Raw genomic sequence first — 21,698 nt, forward strand, 5'->3', positions numbered from 1 at the left:
TTTGTATTTAAAACAGATTTATATTAGTTTTTATATCAAATATTTAATATTTAATGAAAAGTTTAAAAGAAAATTTAGAAAGTACTTTAAAAAAAATAATTTTTTGAAATATTGGTCGATTTTATAAAATATGTTAAGAGTGGTCATATATATGTTATGTTAAGCATTTGTTAGTAACAATAAGTGCTTGCCATTTATAGTGGCATTTAATTAGATTTGATTCTGAATCTGTTCAGGATAACTCTCACCAATTACGATTCAAAAAAAGGAAAAGTGTTGCCCCTAAAGGTGATAGTGATAGTGCAGAATATGGAGCAGCTCTGAGGGACACATGTGAAGTATAAGTCGCCTTTGATAATCGCTGTTGGAGGTTATCTTTTATGGTTCAATTCTTTTCTCAAAGATATCCAATATAGAGGATGATGTGTTTATGAGGTGATTCTATGTTTGGTTTATCAGTGGTAAGAGGTAATTAGCCATATGAACAGTATTGGTATAGAAGATGATTAGTTTATTAGTAAGAGGTTATTCCCCACACATATAGTATGTTTGGTTTACGAGTGGTAAGAGGTGATTAGCGTTATCTAAATAGTAAAGAATATGGAAAATGTGAGAAAAATAATTTCAAAAGTTTGTTTTTTTTTTTTCCTTTATAATATATAATTTTTTTTTAAATTTATATAGTATTAATATATAATTTTTTTTTAATTTAATATAATATTAATATATAATTTTTTTTTAAATTTAATATAGTATTAATATATAATATCTGAAATATATTAATAATAATAAAAAATTTTAAATATAAATAATTAATAAAATATATTAATACTTACTTAAATTTTATAATTAATTTAATATTAATATAAATTAATGCGACAATAATAATATTTAAATTAAGTTAATAATATATAACCATATGTCATCTCTATTAAGTTAAAGAAAAGATTATTCCAAAAGTTCATAATTATGAAACCAATATATAATTTTATCATTACTTAACAAAATTTATATATAAATTAAACTCAAAAGAAAAATCAAATTTTTAAAGATAATAAATAATCTAATATATAAATTACTAATTTAAAAAAATAACATCTTCAATGGTTTATATCATGAGAATGCCTAGATATTAAAAAACTATCTCTTATTTTAGCAATAATCATATATTGTTAAATTTCATTACAAACAATGTTTAGATTTACTTTTTTTTTTATAATAAACAAGAGAAAGTTGACGAAGTTTATGTATATATAATTGATGATGATGATGATGATGGTTAATGTCCACTGAGACGAAACTTTGGTCTATCGGGCCTAAAGAAACGAATTATTTAGTTTGATTTAAGATTTTATTCCTATTCTCAAAAAGCTTGGAGAGAAGCCTTCCGAGCTCACTATAATTTTGACATCCTAAAAGGCTAGGAAGGTCAATATTGCATCAGAGATTTTGAAACTGAGATCTAATGTGGTTGTACGCGGGGCACTCTAAGAGGAAGTGATTTTCATCCTTGATTTTTGTATTCTCACAAAGATGGTAGAACCTTTCCATCCATGGTTTTTTAGGAACTATCCAACGACCCATTTCACTATGGAGCTCATGAGAGTTCGTTCTAATCTTGGCTATATTGATTTTCTTCTTTGAACTAGTTAAAACAGAGAGATACTTTTCATCTTCTAGGGTGGGATTGATGACCTCTTTATAATATCTTAATTTTCTTTTAGCTACTAAATCTTTCTCACACCACATTTTTTCTTTGAACTTAGAAATAACCATATTTTTAATGTTATTAATGTTTTGCAATGCAATGTTCTCGTCGATCTCCCAATGGTTTAACCAACCCTTGGTGTCTTTATACCAGCCTCGCTTGAGCCTTAGGTGGTTTTGGCTAGAATTTAAAGCCAGTTTATGAAGTCTATGGTCTCCTATGTTATTGAGTTTGTGCTTGTACAGCAGAAGCCTAGTCATAGCTAGGCTCTCAAAAGGGGAAAGACCCACTTCTATAAGGAGAATAGGATAAGGTGTGTTTCTTTTAATTTTGAGGTTATACATTATAAAACGCTTCTGGATTTGCTCAATATTTCTCTAGGATTCTCTAGAGATGCTACAACCCCAAACCTCACATCCATATAAGATAACCGGAGTGACTAAAGTTTCAAAGAGGAACTTCTTTCTATCCCACATTACAAGGTTTGTCGTTTTACAATTATTTTTAAGACCAAAATAAACTTTCCACCCCCCATTAATCCTTTTCTCAATGCTATAGTTCTAGTTGAGCTTGTGATGAATAATTCCTATGTACTTGTAGGAAGACACTTCCTCCAAGTTACTATTGTCATACATAAAATTAGCGTAAGTGTCCTTCTTGGATTTGATAATCATGACTTTTGTTTTGTCAGTGTTAACAATCATACCCATGGTAGAACATAAATCCTTAAGAAGTCTAAGTTTCTTATCAGGATCAGATGGGCACCTTGCGAGAAGGACGATATCGTCAGCGTAGAGAAGAAGAATGATGACTATCCTAGCTAAGATCATGCCAGACTATCCCATAATATAATATATTATATTAATTTATTATATATTTTTAATAAATTAAATATTTATATTTATATTAATTTTATTTACTAAATATTTCATAATAATAATAAATTAAATTATTTAAAAACAACAAATTTAAATTACCATTTATTTTACAAAATAAAGGAGTCAAATATCGAATAACATTAACCATAATCGTTAAGCAAACTCTTAAAATTGAAATTATAAAATATTTACATAATCTTTTATCTGGTTTTTTCAATTGTTTTGCATAATTGATTTGTTTAGGTAATTTGGCATTTTTGTTATTACAAATATGTAAATTCATATAGAATTAAATTACTAATAATGTTTATAAGTATCAATCCATGATAAGCACTAAAAATATATATTTCATGATCTATCTTATATTTCAACTTCTTATTATTATTTAAATAAGTGATATAAGTTAAAGATATATATATTTAAATAATTGATATAAGTTAAAGAGATTGATCTCAACCTTTGATATGTGAATACTAGTAACAATATTCTAAAATATCCCATTTAGATTAATAGTGATTTCAAAATTATTATTTAATTATAAATTATTATTAGGTGGATCATATAGATTTAACCTTTAAATAATATTTTGCTACAATTTTAGTAGTATTTACAAATGAAAAGCTAAGATTCACCTCCAAAATAGTTATATGTATTTTTTTCCTTTTAATTAAAAAAATGTCATATGAAATGACCTATGGTTTTTTGGGCATGTAGTATTAATAATCCATGGTATTGTATCAAAATATGTTTATAGATTAAAAATATCCATAGTTAAATGGGGATTAAACATGTTACATGTTTTTTAAATGTATATTTGCTTAATTTATATATTAATTCTTTTTATAATTAATAGTAATAATAATAAAGAATAGTCTAAGTAATAGACAAGATAGTCCCTTTTAGTTGATATTATTAACAAGAATAAGTTAAAGTTTTTTAATCTACAAAGTTCAAGTTCCTCAGGGTATTTTAGGGAGCTCAGTCCATTTTTGCATTCAAATATTTATTCCAAAAAATGTTTTTTATTCAAATTTAAATATAGCTCGAATTGGTTAATGTTAAACTAATAGTGGTCAACAAACAAATTGATAGCTAGAGTACTTCCTTGGGAGGGACTAATAACAAAAATTACAATGTTGCCTAAAATTGTATTGCAAAACCAGGAAGAGAAGTTGTAATCTAATTTAATGTTATGTTATTTTATGTAAACATTTTGCCTCTATCAAATTACATCAAAATAAAAAATAAAAATAAAATAAAATAAATAAATAAGCAAATAATTAATAATTATATTTATTAATTATTAATAATTAAACTATATTAGATCCATCTTAACTCTATATCTAAATTGTCTAAGGGGATCAAATCTCTTGAGGTGCAAATCTTTCCTCCATTCTGCACTAAAAAAAAGATTTACACCTTGTGCTTGATAGGTCCGAGTTAAGATGCGTCTAGGCTAGTAATCAGGGAAAATTTTAAGAACCCCCCCTAAATTTATAAATATAATAAATGGGCGAATCTTCATGGTATATAGGAAAAATGGAAGGCGATTTTATCAATAATATAATATGTATATATAATTTTTTGGCGAATCTCTCACCAGGCATGGCGAATATTTTACTCAATTATAAAATCTTGTAATATCTTGGGGAGTCTTTCACTAAATAATAAAACTTTGTAAAGTCCTAGCGAATCTTAGCATAGGCTACATGCTGGTTTAATTCCCCCATTTAAATATGCTACATTCCAGGTGAATACCATGGGTCAATACCATGTGCCATTTTGGTGAATACCATGGGTCAATACCATGTGCCATTTTTATTTTTATTAATTCTAATATTAGGGTTAATAATGGTTTTTTGCATGGTATTAATAACAATCTAGTCCATGGTATTTGTCCCATAGTATTTTGACCATATGTTTCACCTAAATATAACCCATTTTTTGAGTGTTTGTAAAAATAAGGTGACTTATGGAGTAAATATAAAAAAATGTTTTATTTGTTTACCATACCTCTCATTTATTTATATTTTTGTTAATTTACCATACCTCTTTTACAAATATGGTATTTGGCCCATAGGATTCACTTAAATAAAACCTCTTTTTTGAGCCTTCATAAATAGAACGAGGGTTATGGACTAAATATAAAAACAGGTTTTATTTATTTACGATACGTCTAGTTTATTTATATTTTTATTTATTTATCATACCTTTTGAGTAAGTATAAAAAGACATTTTATTTATTTACCATACCTCCACTTTACTTATATTTTTATTTGTTTACACCCTTACATGTATATAAGGTGACTTTTGGAGTAAATATAAAAAATGTTTTATTTATTTACCATACCTCTCATTTATTTATATTTTTATTAATTTACCATACCTCTTTTATAAATACGGTATTTGGCCCATAGCATTCACTTAAATAAAACCTATTCTTGAAAATGGGCGAATGGAAGGTTGTAAGTCCTAATTTCAAGGGCTAAATTTACCTTTTTTACCCTCTCCCTTAAAATAAGGTGGGCTATTTGAGGTGATTTGTAAAAATGTACTATGATACAAAATATTCGACCACTAAAAATTTAAAACCCCTTAATTTCGCAAAAGGGCGAACATTCGCCCCTAAAATTATCCTTGCTAGTAATTGTATGAAGAGACACTCTCCATCCCAATATGGAAGAGATGTTGTAAGGTTAAGTTATGTAAACATTTTGACTCAATAAAACTACATAAAAATAAAAATTAAATAAATAATTAAACCAACCTAGATCTTTTTTAACTCCATATCTATCAAGTGCATAGAGGTTAAAATCTTTGGAGGTGTAAACATTGTTGAAAATAACAACGAGAAATGTTAAAAATAAAATCAAGAAAATCCTAATTTAATTTTATTTGAATTAAATTAGGAATTAAATTGTAATTCCATATCTATCAAGTGCATAGAGGTTCAAATCTTTGGAGGTGTAAACATTGTTGAAAATAACAACAAGAAATGTTAGAAATAACATCAAGAAAATCCTAATTTAATTTGTCCTTGAATTAAATTAGGAATTAAATTGTAATTCTATTCTCATAGCAACTTGTAACAGTTAACTAAGTTAAGTTGACCTAGTTGGCTCAGTAAATTCGTTGTTGGAAGTCTAGCTAGAGTCATGTAGAGTATTCCCTAAATTTTAGGGGCCCAGGTTGATTCTCATTGAGTTGTAATTATTTAATTTAGTTTAACTGAGTTAAATTCAGTTAAACTAGTTCTAATTGTTGAAGGAACTAGTGAGTGATCAAGTGAATGAAACTGTATTTAATTCACATGCAGTGATCAACTAGATCACTCAAAAATAACTCATGCATATGAGTTCAGATGAAGACCCAGTTGAGGTTAGAGTTCAGGGACAGTGCACTATCAGTTGTATAATTTTTCGAGTTCTACAGATGGTGCATGAAATCAGTAGGAGGCCTATGATGGATTACAAAGTTATGGTGAGGGATTTTCCCAGTTAAATATGGGCCAATTGTCTGAGGGATTACGCAAGGAAGTAGGGGCTTGGCAAGGAGAAGATTTGACTAAGTGTTGGCTTGAGCTAGTTTGTGAAGAAGTCAGATAGTTTGCACTTGTGCAAAGATTGTTTGGGTTGAACAAGCATTGTATTTTCTTCTCAGATCTTCTAGTTAATTCAATATAGATAGTTAGGGTTTTGAGCAATTTCTTTCCCCAAAAAAATATTGTGTTATGTACAATTGAAATTCTTCCTTTTATGCTTAGTGTTTTTCATCGATCAATTTTTATTTCCGCTGATGAGAAACGTAGATTCATGTCTTTTATCTTAGGATATCACATAAGTAGTTTGAATCTACAGTAAAAATATACATGGTATCATAGCTGCAATCACAATAGAAGAGAAGAATACGAGTTTGTTGTGAAGGTCAAATTAAATTTGTAGCTTCATACTTCAGAGTCAGCAGGATGTCATTCTACAGTTTGAGACTTTAGTATGCCCTAGAGGGCAGATAGAATTACATATCTTGGAAAGACAAGATGGAGGCAGTGTTGGAAGACAACGGGCTGAAGGAATTCATAGATCATGATATCATGAAGCCTCCAACATCTGATGCTAAAGACGAGAAGGATTATCCTAAAAGGAGTTCAAGATCATATTTTCTCGAATCTCCATGGTAAGGACACTCCATTTGCAATGGGGAAGGCATTGATGAACCTATTTTAAAATAGCAGTGACCATAGGAAGCTGGCACTAAAGTACAAGCTTAGAAAGATCAAGATGGAGAAGGGCGACTCAATTTCGAAATACTTCACCGAGCTCACCCAATGTCGAGATGAGCTTAGAAGTGTCGGGATTATTGTTGCAGAAGACGATCTGGTGAGCCTATCACTTCTAGGACTTCCCAAGAGATGGCATAAATACCAGGACACAATGAATGGGAGGGATAAGCTTCCAAAGCGGGCGCTGTTATCGTCCGATGTGGCATGAGAAGAGATTCAATGGAACATCAGCGATGGGGCCTCATCCAAAGAAGTGGAAGAGGACTTTGTATTAGTCAATAAAGAAAATAAAAATAAGGGAAAGAAGTCCCTAGGTGAGGAGGGCGGAAAGAATAAGGACTTGTCAAACATCAAGTGTTTTCACTATCACGAGTTTAGGCATTGTGCCACGAAATACCCACAGAAGAAAGCAAGAAAGAAGGAGCCTACAGTAGCAGCAGCAGGTGAAGCTCTAACTTCACAATTCAAACTTTATTTCACTCTCATTTCATGCATGGAAATAACTATAATGGGAATCATGTGATATCTCGACAACGGTACCTCATTCCATTTGACAAGGAATAGAGATATCTTCAGTGAATTGGAGGAGAAAGACCTCACGCTGAACATAGAGTTTGGACATGATGGGAGGTATAACGTGATTAACATTGGTACTATTAATTTTCAGATGGAGTCTAGCTCCCCTCTTAGACTCACAGATGTGATGTATGTTCCAGGACTAAATAATAATCTTGTTTTCGTCATGGTATTGGAAGATCATGGTTACGATGTGATTTTTAGCAAAGGAACGGTTTTCCTTAGACACATCACCACTGCACAAGTGAAACAAATCAGTGTGGTAGTCAAGAACATGTGTGCACTTGAGGTACATTATGCATGAAAAGCCTTCAGGAGCAAGGCAAAGGTTAGAGACTTGGTGGTTGCTAGGGATCATGAATTACCTCTCAACATACAGCATTAGAAGCACCCTCAGCAAGTTGTGGAGTAGCCACAATTGGAGAAGCAGAGAGGAGACCAAGTGAAGATATCCACTCAAGCAGAGACCTCCAATAGGGGGGAATTTCAAGCCAAGTGGATAGAGGCATCACATGAAGCCATACCTTCAGGTGATAGGTGGGGCAATGTGAAGCAATAGTCCCAAGAGTTTAGAATTTGGACAAGATCCATTGAGGTGTTTTTGCCGCATGGATCATTCCCTTGCTATGGGGGCCCACAATATTCAGTAGCAAGAGGATCAGTGTTAGTCAAATACTGAGGAGTGCAGAGTAGTGCTGACAGCAGAGTAGGAGGCTCAGTAGCATAATAAAAAACAACACAGTTTCCTAGTAAATAATTGTAAATGCAGTTGATTTGGTTTATTTTGTTTGGATGCTTTTTGGTTGCAGATGTTGCAGTAACAACAAAAACATTGACAAGTATTGTATGCAGAACATTCCAAAGCTACTAAAACAGGATAGAGTTGAATTCCTTTCTTGTTGAGGGAGTGTTGAAAATAACTAAGAAATGTTAAAAATAGCATTAAGAAAATCCTAATTTAATTTGTACTTGAATGAAATTAGAAATTAAATTTTAATTTTATTCTCATAGAAACTTGTAACAATTAACTAAGTTAAGTTGACTTAGTTGGTTCAGTAATTCGAGTGGGAAGTCTATCTAGAGTCATGTGGAGTGATCCCTAATTTTAGAGACCCAGGTTGAGTTCTTATTGAGTTGTAATTATTTAATTCGGTTTAACTGAGTTAAATTTAGTTAAACTAGTTCTAACTGTTGGAGGAATTAATGAGTGGTCAAGTGAATTAAATTGGATTTAATTCACATGCAATGATCAATCAGATAATTGACAATTCACTCAAAATAAATCATGCATGTCACTTTAGATGAAGACCAAGTTGAGATTAGAGTTTAGGGATAGTGTACTATCAGTTTTGTAATTCTCCGAGTTCTACAGATGGTGAATGCGATCAGCAGGATGCCTATGATTCATTACGTAGTTGTGGTGAGGGATTTTCACAATTAAATATGGGATAGTTCCGTTAGCAACTACACAAGGAAGTAGGGGCTTGGAAAGTAGCTTATTTGGCTAAGTGTTAGCTTGAGTTGGTTTGTGAAGCAGTGAGATAGTTTGTACTTGTGTAGAGATTATTCGGGTTGAAAAAAAAATTATTTTCCTCTCAGATCTTCTAGTTAATGCAATATAGATAGTCAGGGTTTTGAGCAGTTTCTTCCTAAGAAAAATATTGTGTTATGTCCAATTGAAATTCTTCCTTTTCTGCTTAGTGTTTTAATCGATCAATTTTTGTTTCTACTGTTTATTAGAGTGTATTCATGTGTTTTGTTTTAGCATATCACATAAGCAGTTCGAATCTATAGTAAAAATCCACAAACATTTCCTCAATGTTTGCACTCAAAAAAGTGGTTTTAACCTTGAGAGTTTTGATCTCTCTTTACCCTTAATAGAACCAGAGTTAAGAAGGACCTAATTTGGTTCAATTAATTTAAATTTTTTCTTTTTTATTTTAGCAATGTGAGAGATTTATCATGAGATAAAATGTTTGAGGTTGATCATGAATTAGTTTGGATATCAATTTTTACCTCTTAATTTTCTATGATTAATTAAATTCTAATTCTAAAGACCTATCTCAAAATAGATATACCTATACCTAGAGGTGTCCCAAACATTTCCTAATACAAGATACATCATATATAATAATGGACATGGCTTATGGGATGATATTTAATTGGGATCCATTTCCTCTATGGCATGTATTCATCTCATCCTTGTAATACTTATTAAAGGCATGTGTATTGTGAACTACCAATTTTTTACCGTACAAGTCTCACTTATTAGAGATTTAGGTTCACGTTCTTGAAGGCCCCAACCTATTACCCCATTATTGTGTCTCCTAGTGTCATGGTGTAATTAGGATGGTCCTATTCATCACTCCATACCCCATTGGGTAAGCGGACTAAAAATATACCTTTTCAATATAACATCTCTCAGTTTTACCAATTATGATTTCTCCCCATGATCCGTTTGAGTTTATTTTAAGTATGAAATATTAGATCTCATGTCTATGTCCATACATTGCAATAATTTTGCAATAATTTAGTAAAATTTTATTCATTGATATTTATCTATGAATTAATATGCATTTGAATGGGAAGCTGACAAAAACTGTTGGGATGGTTGGTATTTAAAGGTAACTTATTAAAATTGAAAATTGTAATGAAATTTATACAAACATTATGGAATTATTGGTTTTATACCCACAACATGATTGGTATTTTATCTTCCATTCAACTTTATGTAATAGTGTGGGATGTTTCACAGTCCCTTTGTAATACATGGTGGCATCTACAACCATTATTGGAGCTATTCCAAATGCCACTCATCAATGCATGTGCAAACAATGAACTCTCAAAGATATGCATTGGGATGCACACCTATAGCTAGCATCAAAATGATCATAAAAATAGATATATCATTAGGGTCTGGTGAGGAATGCTGACAAAGGAGTTCCTTATTCATTATTTGCTACTAAAGCTACATGGATTTAAATCCCATCTAAACAGAGCATAGTGAACTAACACAAAACATATTATACCATAGCGTTCTTACAAATTTAAACTTTGTAGTGATCTATGTTAAGGAAATGGATTGGTCATAGGACTACCATTCATAGATTCTAAGGTATCAATCCATGTTCATCGAAGACCTTGAAATGGATTGAACATAAGATTATCATTTCCAAATCATGAGGCATCAAAACATTTTCATCAAGGAACTTGAAGCGATTACCATGGCCAAAGCCTTGAGAGAGTTTAGATAATTTAGAGAGTTAACAAATTTTAATGGGAATATCGAATAGGAATCTCAATATTGGAGATGAAAACTGGAAGGAATTGAAAATTAACCTACCAAATGTTGGCTCAGTGGGTCCTGACCCAGGTTCAGAGTTAGTTGTGCCAAACAAAACCCTACACTGTTGTCCCTTTCAGCATCAACCCATGTAGTGCGGACTGAAGTCTCACCCAAAGAAGTATGGGGGGATGCAGGAACCAAGTTTCCGCATCCAGAGATCAGTGTGATGTCCTTTTATGTCTTAAATCTTCCTTCGCACAAATCTCTAATCACTTAGGGCTTGGCGCTGTAGTTTCCTTCAAATGGCTTCTAGACCACCGCGAAGGTCTATGATCGGCTTTTGCGGACCTTTAACATATAGGTTATCTAATTACGTGCATCATAGGGTAGCCTCATATCAAAATCCACATAGATTGGCTTAGTTGCTTAATAAACTTAATAGAAAGTATTATAACCTTCGCGAAAATGCTTAACATGCATTGCTTTAACTAATAAGACTTATCTAGTAGATTCACGCATCATTACATCATTATTTCATAAACGTATTATCTCATCACAAAATATATCGTAAACATAAAAAACAGAAGGAAACAAATAAAACATATGAATTTCTGCAATAGTCTTCTTTATTGACTGTTGGGAACGGGATCCCCCAAGGACAGTTCTGGGGCTAAAAGCCCATGTTTTGGGACAAGTTTTGTAATAAAGTTGTGAAGTCTCCTTATTTTTTGGTCACGAAGCATGAAGGTGTCATAAGTCATGAAGGGTTGTTCGCCCTTATTTTGTAAAGTGTAAAGTCAGCTGTAAAGATCTACCCATGGTCCACGGACCATGGGATTCTATAAAAAGGAGCTAAGTAAGTAATATCTAAGTAGTCATAAGTTTTTGGGAGTAGAAGACAAGGCTTGGAGTCTTGGTAGAGAAGTTGAAGTTTCACGTCTTAGTGTAGGTAGAGGATCTGCAGCTAATTGCGCAAAGGCCTAGGGTGGAAGTCTATAGCTGAGTGCACGGACCCCTGTAACTGTGTGCGTAGGGTGGATAGAGTCTGCAAACAATTTGAAGATATCAATAGAGAGAATTATTCTACAAATTTTGTGTCTTTATTTCTTGTTAATGCATTTGGTTATATTGCGTTTTGGGTTTAATTTACAATTTTTATGTAATGCACGAATATATGTGATTATATTGGGTAAATGAACGCAAGTAATAATATCGGATTACGCGGCGCTAACTGTGACTATTTGATAAGATTAGTAAAACACTTAAGATAAATTGGGAACTTATACAATACGATGTCATAGCAACATGAAAGGACCTACACTGCAGGTTAGGGCTACGCAAAGGTCAATCATACTCCTTCGCAGAGGTATTGAATGATGGAATAAAGGCCTAGACTAATAGAGCCCTAGAACTTAGCGACCTACGTGAAAGTAGGAACAAAGGGTATAAACTGAAATCACGACCATCTCAGGGTGCATGAACTTGGTTCCAACATCCCCCCATACTACTTCAGGTGACACTTTGGTCTGCGCTCCGCAGGATGATGCCGAAAGGGCCAGTAGTTTAGGGATCTGTTTGGTTAACTAACATTGAACCTGGGCTAGGCCCCACGCAACCAACAAATGGTTCTGTTGTCGGGACCAGAATCTACATGAGAGTGATGTCATATCGTTGGAATCCAACTAAGAAAGAGATCGAAGATCGGTTAGACAGAAATATCCATGAATTCGTGGCGCAGGAGAACAGAAATCTACGACTGACAAAGGAACAGTGGCTGGGCAGGTACTTATATATAGAAATCCACGAGATATTTTCTTGTTCCTTTCCAATTGAGTTATACGAGTGGATCGCGAAGCTAGTGGATAGCCAAGGAAGGTGGAGACTTGATGGTCCTATTGTTTGGACCCCAAAGCTAGTACAGAGATTGGAAGCCTCTGAGGATAATATCACCCATGTTGTTGATCATTGGCTCAATCGCATCATAGGAGGATTTGTGACTGAATTTGTGGTCGACACCCCAGTTAGCTACAGCGAGGTGGAGCGACGTTTTTTCAAAGGTCTGCGAGGTAAGTACTTGAAGTATTTGAATACATGGATTAAGATGTTAATGTGCAAAAAAGGGTTTATGCAGCTACCTTGATGTTCAGAGCTACGTGAAGTGGAAAGACTTACAAGAACAAAGGAAGAAAGGGTCCTAAATATAGTCCTTTTATTTCACCTCCATTGGTGACAAAGAGGGAGTAGCGCAGGCTTCTCCGCGAAGTGAAATTCAGTTAATAAGACATGGATTCCCGCAATTGCCACCTCAACCCACACCACCTCCAACTTCACCACCATCACCTCTGACTTTGCCCATACTGCCACCACCTCCACCGAAGTTCAACATGGAAAATTCAATGAAGTTGTCTTTGTTTAAAGGCTTAGGAAATGAGGACCCAGACCAATTTTGGTTTGTTGTGAAAGCTGTGTGGGAAGATCAGGGCATTATAAATGATCACATCAAGAAGGAAACATTGGTTAGTGATTTTCAGGATCGCGCGCTAACCTGTTACATCAAGTACTCTAATGATAACCCAAATGCTGGGGTGGCGGACATCCATACCACGCTAAATAAAGAGTTAAGTAGGCCTATATCAAGGCATAATCGATTGTGGGGTTCAAGGAAATCCTGATGAAATCAGGAGAGAGGCCTTGGGAATTGGATAAGAGGTTGAAATGTAAAATCCACGAAGCTAATATGAACTTAATGAATGGACATCACCATGAGTGATTCGTGGCTTCGCTCCTGCCACACCTAAGGGTTGCACTATCATAACAAAAGATTATAACTCAGGCAGAGGCCTTGGAGATTGCAATGAAACTGCACGAAACACTGATGCAAGATTTGAATTTGGGGGTTCAACAGATCCATGCATAGTTACAAAATATTTGCCTTGAAATGTAAATTTTGAATCAAGACAAAACGATTCAACCGGAGGTGCGCGAAGAGGTATGGTGCCTGAAATGTAAAGGTAAGGGGCATGAAAAAGACCATTGCCCGGTCTTTGCGAACTATATTGCAGGAGGAGGACCGATGCATTTAAGGACGGAAGCTCAAGCAGGACCAAGCACAGGGCTTGCGTTATGGTGCGCTATATGTCAGTTAGCAAGAAAACATATGACGAATAACTGTCATTTGTTGTAGAAGTTTGTACAAACACTGCAACAACTATTCTGCAGCTTTTGCAGGTCGGTAAGGCATGATGAGCACAACTTCAAAAGTTATGAATTGATGATGGATAGGACACTTTCCTATAGGCTTCAGGCAGAAACGCGACCCCGTAACCAAAGCGCTTGGATGGCGTGAATAGGCTTTCAGGGGTGCTGACGAGGCTGAGGTAGAGGAGGCCCTGGCAGAAGTCGGGGACAGCTAATCTGCTACAATTGCAGAGGACCAGGGCACTATGCCTGCAAGTGCACTAACCGGATGTGACCACCTACAAATATTGTACTCTGTTTGATCATGAGACGAAGGACTGTCCTACACTGGTAGAAAGAATACGCGACAAAGGGGCACTGCCACCGCAGCGAACTCAGAACCTATAGATGATGAGGTCTAAGCCTCGCAAAGAGGATCCAAATGTGAATAGTGCTCTGAAGTGGAATTTCAACGGGCGATGATAAGGGGAAATAGACCGAAGAAAATGCATAGGTTCACAAAGTTCAAGCAAAGGAGGCTGAGTTTGACTTAGAGCGCGCATGCGAAACGTTCATGGAAGCAAAGAAGAGCTTCGTTGAGGCCTCCACCTCAAGGAGAAAGGATAAGCCTAATTAGGAGATAGTCGTTTCTATGCTTACAACCTTTCTAGAAACCTACAAGAACTTTTGCGCGATAGCAAGGATTTGAAGGGGTTACAAGAGCTTATAAATAGATGAGCTGAAAACACTCCAGGTGAATCATGTGTGCTCTGGAAGATTGGTAAGCATAAATCAAGGACGGGACGACAAATGAGACTAACCACGCAGATAGGAGGATATGAAATGGATCAGGTTATTTTGGATCTAGGTTCAAACACGAATTTTCTACCAAAGCAGACTTGGGAGAGGATGGGAAGACCTGCGCTGCAGTGGTCTCCGATTTAGTTCAGGATGAAAAATCAGCAGAAGATCATCCCCATGGGACAACTACAAGGAGTGACAGTAGATATTGAAGGCGCGAGTACGTTGGCTTACTTTGAAGTAATAGAAATTGTGGATGAAAACAACCCCTACCCTGTGATCCTTGGCATTGATTGGGCTATTGACCTGAATGGGGTAATCAACCTAAAGAAGTGAAAGATTATTTTTTAGAATAAATCGCTTCGTGTAATAGTACCCCTAGATCCTACTGAAGAATCGCGCTATACTGAACCAGTCAGCGATTATGAGAGTGATGACGATTTGGACTACACATATAAGATAACAATGCGAGACCAAGGTTGGGTGAATTCGACAGTGGATGGATGAATTAAATGGGATCACGATAGTTCCTGCACCTCAGACTCTAATGAAGAATTAGAATGTTGGCAGAATCAGTTACATGAAGTAACCATGTTGAGCTGTAACATGATGACCCGGTTGTTGCACTGTGTGTCATTGGAGGTAAGAAGTCTACCCACTTATGATGGCTTTAATGATGTTGATGTATTTTTGCATGCATTTGAGAGGGAGGTACCAGAAAATCAGCACTTCTAGGCTTTAGACTAGGCACTACACGCTACGCCCACAAGGTGGTGGGGTACACACAAGGGTAGCTTTGAGGATTGGCATGAGTGTAGGAGGATGATGAAAACACACTTTGGGAAGCCAAAGGTAAGAATGACAGATAAATATGATGGGAAGGATGATCCATCTGCACACCTGGCAAAATGGGTTCAGGCTTATGGAGTGAAGCCCCAATCGGAAGGGGTGCACTTGTCCTATCCTACATTGGATGTCATCCCGATGAACTGGTACTTGGAAACAGAGCTCTGCCATGGTACAGGTGAATGGGATATTTTGCGCAAAGGATTCATAATGACATTCGACTTTGAAGACATGTTTCACTATATTGAGGAAGAGCTATAAGAACTGAAAGTAGTAATCTTTAGGATACCGCAGGATCCTTTGGATCTGATTCAACCCAATTGAACTACTTAGTTGAGCCACACATTGGAATTCTATAACGTGACTACTAAAGAAGAAGATGAGGATCTGTGAAAGATTAACAACCCTGAAACAGAGGGTCATCACGAGGTCAAGGGACTACAGATTGAGAATCTCTATATAACCACACCACTGAAAATAATACAGGTAAATATTGGTACGGAGGCAGAGCCCAAATTTACGAAGATAGGAGAGTACTAGGATGATGCGACAATGGATAAGATCACTCAATTTCTCCACAAATGCCAGGATTTGTTCCTTATGAAGTTTACAGGGCTAAAAGGGATAATAAGATACCTGCATGTTATGAAGATCACGTTAACAGCTGACGCGAAGCCAATTAAGAAAATACCTTACCATCTTAATCCAAAGTATAAGGAAAAGGTTCGCTTAGAGCTATACAAGATACTTGCGGCAAGCATCATTGAGCCTATAGAAGAATCTAATTGAGTAAGCCTAATGGTGGTACAAGAAAAGAAGAAGAAGGATGAAATAAGGATATGCGTAGATCTCATGAAGTTGAATGATGCTTACGTACATGATCCTTTCCTGACTCCATTCACTGATGAGGTAGTGGATAATGTAGGTGGCCAGGAAGCGTACCCCTTCACTGATGGGTTCTCTAGGTACCATCAGATAAAAATCGCGCGGAGGATAGAAGCAAGAAAACCTTCACGACTGAGTGGGGATGTTTTTAGTACACTATAATGCCTTTCGGATTGAAGAATGTGCCTACAATTGTTTCACGCGTAGCCATTACTACGTCCAAGGAATTTATTCATAAGTTCTTGTAAGTTTACTTTGATGACTGGACTGTGTTTTGGCTGGTGAAACACTATGTATCAAGTTTGCGCCTGATGTTAGATACTTGTCAAAGGTACCAGATCAAGCTCAATCTGAAGAAGTTCCTGTTTTTGGTTCCTTATGGGACTCTGTTGGGTCATGTGGTTGGGTCATGTGGTTTCGGTATAGCATTGTTAGAGCCATTTTGTTGTATTTGGTGATCATGATGGTCTTCGTCGATTATCTAATTTGAGTAGGATCCTTCAGAAGTAAGGAAATTTACGATGTCAGGATCGTCGTTGAACACTCTCCAATTGGTGATATTGTCAGGGATGGATGGTCTAAAGATTAATTCTATTGAAAACCTATCAGGACTAAAATCTTCAGAAGGGATAAGTCTAGAGGCTACGTTAGCTAACAGGTCTGCGCTCGCGTTTTTAATTCTTGGAATTGACAAGATGTTGAATGCTATGAAATGTGCAGTGAGATCTTGAACTAATGATTGATAATGCTTTAAATGACTTGACAGGCAATGTATGGTGTTACGTACCTATTTTACGACGATCTCCGAATCTCCAAAGACTTGAAGATACTTAACGTTTAATCTGATTGCTTTGTATAGGCCTTGAACCAAGGCTTCGTACTCCGCTGTGTTGTTCGTGCAATCGAACTCAAGTCTGCATGTGAGCATAATCTTTTTCCCGTCTGGGTTAATCAGAATGCATCCTGCTCTTGCTTCCTCATTGGATTTAGATCCGTCAAAATATAATTTCCAAAATAAATATGTATTTACAGAATTATCTAAAAAACTAAAACATTTTGAGTCATCAGTTTGGGAGAAATTTTCAACTTGGGATAAAACTGAGTTCTCTAAGTATGGTAAAATATGAGCATTGAAATTACCTAGGAAAGAATCTATTGCGTAATTGCCTACAATGCTGCTATTGTATGTTATGGCTTCATTTTCTCCTTCCAGTTCTGTCACTATGTATTTTTGGTGCAACTCTCATTCAACCTTTATCTGATTTGGTTTACCATTGTATGGTAACCACATGTGCGACCAATCGGTTGAAAAATATCCGTGGAGTTTTTCCAACCAATCCCTGCTGAGAATCAAACCATAGAACTCAGGGATATCAGCTACTAGAATGTCGATAACCTGACACACTTTTGGGTTAGACGACAATATTATGGTCACCTGATTGAGTTCACCAATCACTTCGACTTGGGATCGATCAAGTTGAACTATATGTACCGTGGATTTTTGAGGTTGCACATTCAATTTGGCACATATTGACCTGGGAAAAATATTCGTTGAAGCACCAGAATCGACCAAGCAATTGTGCACGTTTTTATTGAAGATTTCATATGTGAGAAGAAAAGGAGGAGTATGGGATCTCGATCTTCCTCCAATCAAGGCGATGTCATTTGGATCAATTTTATTGATCGTGTTGGTTGGAGGTCTTCCCAAATTGTGGGAAGCTACAACTGTAGGTAAAGATGTAGTAGGCACAGCATGTAATTCCTTCATCATTATTTTCTGTTCGTGTTTCAATTTACTCAATTCGTACAGAGTGATATTAGCCCTAGTCTTCTTCATGTCGTCAATGATGTTATATTCCATTTCATCCGACACTATTAGTGTTCTTGATGGAGGCGTTTGATCAGATTGGACTGGGCTAAGCTGGGTCGCTTTAGCAGTTGTCTTTTTTGTTGCGACCTTTTCTTTTGTTGCAGGGTTTGCGCCCTTTTGTTTTGGGGTAGTTAGGGGAGGATAAGGTTGATTTTTGCTTCTCGTGCTACCAGGAAATGCTTCTTGATCCTCTTCTTGTGGGAGGATGAAGTCCCACATTCCTTGTAGTTCTACGACCTCTTCCTCGTCGATCTTCCCTTCAGTGGTATTCTCTTCTTCTTCGTCTTCTTCAGATTCAACGCTTGAGACAACACTAGGTGGTCTTACCTCCATGGGAGGATTTCTTTTAAAAGTCCTAAAGGGTTTTTTCGAAGAAGTCTCTGCTACTTGTTTCTTAATATCAATCATCTCATTGGACATGGCTTTCAACACTTTTTGTAATCCTTCCAAATCGAAAGGGTCTTTCGTTTGCTTCTTCTTGGTGTCTTCTTTGAAAGAGATCTTCTTAGATTTACGTTCTTCTATAGCAGATCTCTTTTCTAGGGCTACCACGCGTTTTTCCACTGCTAACGCTTCTGTCAAGTTGTTGACTAGGGTGGTCTTGTTTGCCCTATCTATGAAGATAGCCAAGTTTGGAGGTAAAGCCGTGATGTACCATTCACATCTTACTTCCTCGCTGGGTTGTGAGGCAGCGGGGATTTTGTTGAGGATCTTATTGAACCGTAAGTTAAAATCTTTAATGGGTTCTCTAGCCTCAGCCTTAAGATTAGATAGGTCATTGATCAATGTCGCCGTGGATCTGTCATCACCAAACTTGGTGAGGAACTGACTTTGAAAAATTTACCAGCTTGTGATGGATCCGGAAGGTAACGAAAATTACCATGACCCGGCTGTTCCTTGCATTGTATAAGGGAAAAGCCGGACAACAGCATCTCCGTTAGTGACTCCGTTGAGATTAACAGAAAGCATGAAATTATTGATATGTTCCTCGGCTAGCATGCCTGCTTCTGGATTGAATTTAGGCATCCATTTCTCAGGATGGGCCGATATAGGGCTCAGGGGTGGAGGCATTAAAACTGCCCCAGGATTGTTCCATGGAGACTGGGCCATCGTTGAACTGCTAGTTTATGGAAGTGCAGAAGATGATCCCTGATGCTGAGAAGATGAAGATATTAAGATCTTTGATGTTTGAAGAGGAAGGTTTGTAGAAGATGGGTGAGTGAGTTGGAATGAAAGAGTGGGTGGTTGACTTCGTGGTGAGGGAGTTGATATGGACGAAGTGGATGAAGGAGTCTGACTGTCAGATTTTGGTGGTGTTTTCCTTGCTCTTTTCTTGGTAGGGAGAGGGAGTTCACTTGGTTGTATGCCAAATTTTTCACTCTTTAATCTGTTAAGGGGATGAGCAGGGTTGTACTGCGAAGTCACGCTGCTTTTAGATTTATCAGACTTCTGATTAAAAATAGAGAATCCCTGGAGTTTACGAATCAAAGTTTGAATTTCAGGGGGTTCAATGATAGATTGGTCTGATATATTCAAATATGTAGCAGTGGTAGATACTCGAGCGACTTCAAATTCCAGGTTTAACCGTGTTGGAGAAGTCGAGGGAGTTGATGAGGGTGTATTACTCTCAGAATGGTATTTAGATGTTGCTTTAGGTGCCATTCATAGTTCGTGCCCTCCTTCTAGCGCCAAATATGTTGAGGGCCCTGAAATCGGGTCAACAACAAGGGGGATACCCACCCGGTCGAGAACCTGGTTGGCAGCTCCGTGCCCGTTTGGTGTAGCAGGTCCGACTGGGGATAACGGGACCAGCTTCCCGATCTAACGGGTGTGTGTGTGTAGAGTTTGGTGATGTGTGTGTGTGTAGAATATGATAATGAAAATCTGGAATTATTTCTAAGCTAATTTAATTCTAAACTCTGAGACTGAATTTTATACTACTTTAATCTATCAAGAACAACACATCTAATCTACGCTAACCCGGGATAGAACTTTTTCCATTATGTGATCTAGAAAGATTTCACACAATAACCGGTAATGAAGATTATTCAGCTATTATGAGAATATAAATCAATTAAGATGAACCATCCTGCATAAAAAGTTAAGCAAAACGGTTGTGAACAGCATATCGCATAATCAGTTATTCATGTATTAAGCACAAATCAATGACTCCACCGTACAAAAGTGCCAAATGGTAGTCCACTCATTCATACATTAACATATAAACAACATCAGCTGTATATTACTCTAAGAATGCAAGAAGAAACTCGTCAAGAGATAAAAGTACCATTTATGACTGATTTTATACTCATGGACCTTAAGCAATGACGATCTATTTCTACTTACTTCTAATGTCTACTAAGAGTACAGAAGTGCAACATCAGTAGCAGGTATTAAAATGCAAACGTAAATAAATCTTGATCCGTCCATTCATCAAAAACCCCCTCCGAGGGTGCAAAAGTGCATGTTCTGAGGACAAGTTTTTTGACAAATTTCCGGACCCTTCTCCAATGCAACGAGAAGGGTTAAATACTACTAACCGGCTAATTTTAATTACACGAATTTAGGGAACGGCTTCAAATGACCGCCCTTTTACTAAAACAAATTTATTTCTAAAAACTGAATCTAATTTCTAACCATTTCTGTATCTACTCCTTAGTGCTGTAAGCGATGCGCTGTTTGTCGTGAAAGAGTCAGCTGCTTGTCCTTTCCTTTAGTTCGAGCTTGAAAATTAGAAATAACAAGAACTGGCACCTCTTTCTGACAAACTAGAAGATATTTTTGAAAGTGTTCTTCTGGAGGATTGTCTTCACGGCGTGTATACTTAGTACAACTCAGATTTCTTTCAAACTGATTGTGCTATTGCTTTTTCGGTTTCCGGTCGTGCGAATGACTCAATGAGCTGGGGATTTTGTTGCCTGAACTATTTTCTCAATTGAAACTTGTTTCCATTCTTTGTTCCAGGATTTTCTGAGACGTCTTTCCCCTTAAGCGTTTTTCTTTTTGCTTTACCCAATTTGGGACTCAGGATCTTTCATAAACGCTTTGCTTTTGTGCGCCTTTGACTCTGAGTCCTAGATAGCCTATTTCCATTAGCATTTGTTGAGTGATACTCTGGAATCCGCGGTCCTGCCGTATGCGGTATCCATCTGCGAAGTCATCTCCTCTCTGTTCTTCTGGCTCTGGCGCTTTTCCTTAGATGTTTCCTGCATATAGATTTATATCAGTTGCTGACTTATAGTTCACGTAAATGAAAAGAGACAGAAGAAAAGATTGACATGAAAGCAATTAAGTTCTAATGAATGAATAATCATGTCACCCATTATGACTTGACTCTTCGAAAAACGCAACATAATCATCTTTGGATACACAGGCGTACAATCATTAATTTC

The sequence above is a fragment of the Pinus tabuliformis genome, chromosome 5_1 (genome assembly GCF_031772625.1).
Source record: "Pinus tabuliformis cultivar Carrire ecotype Pingquan chromosome 5_1, CPIR1, whole genome shotgun sequence".
Taxonomy (NCBI): Eukaryota; Viridiplantae; Streptophyta; class Pinopsida; order Pinales; family Pinaceae; genus Pinus; species Pinus tabuliformis.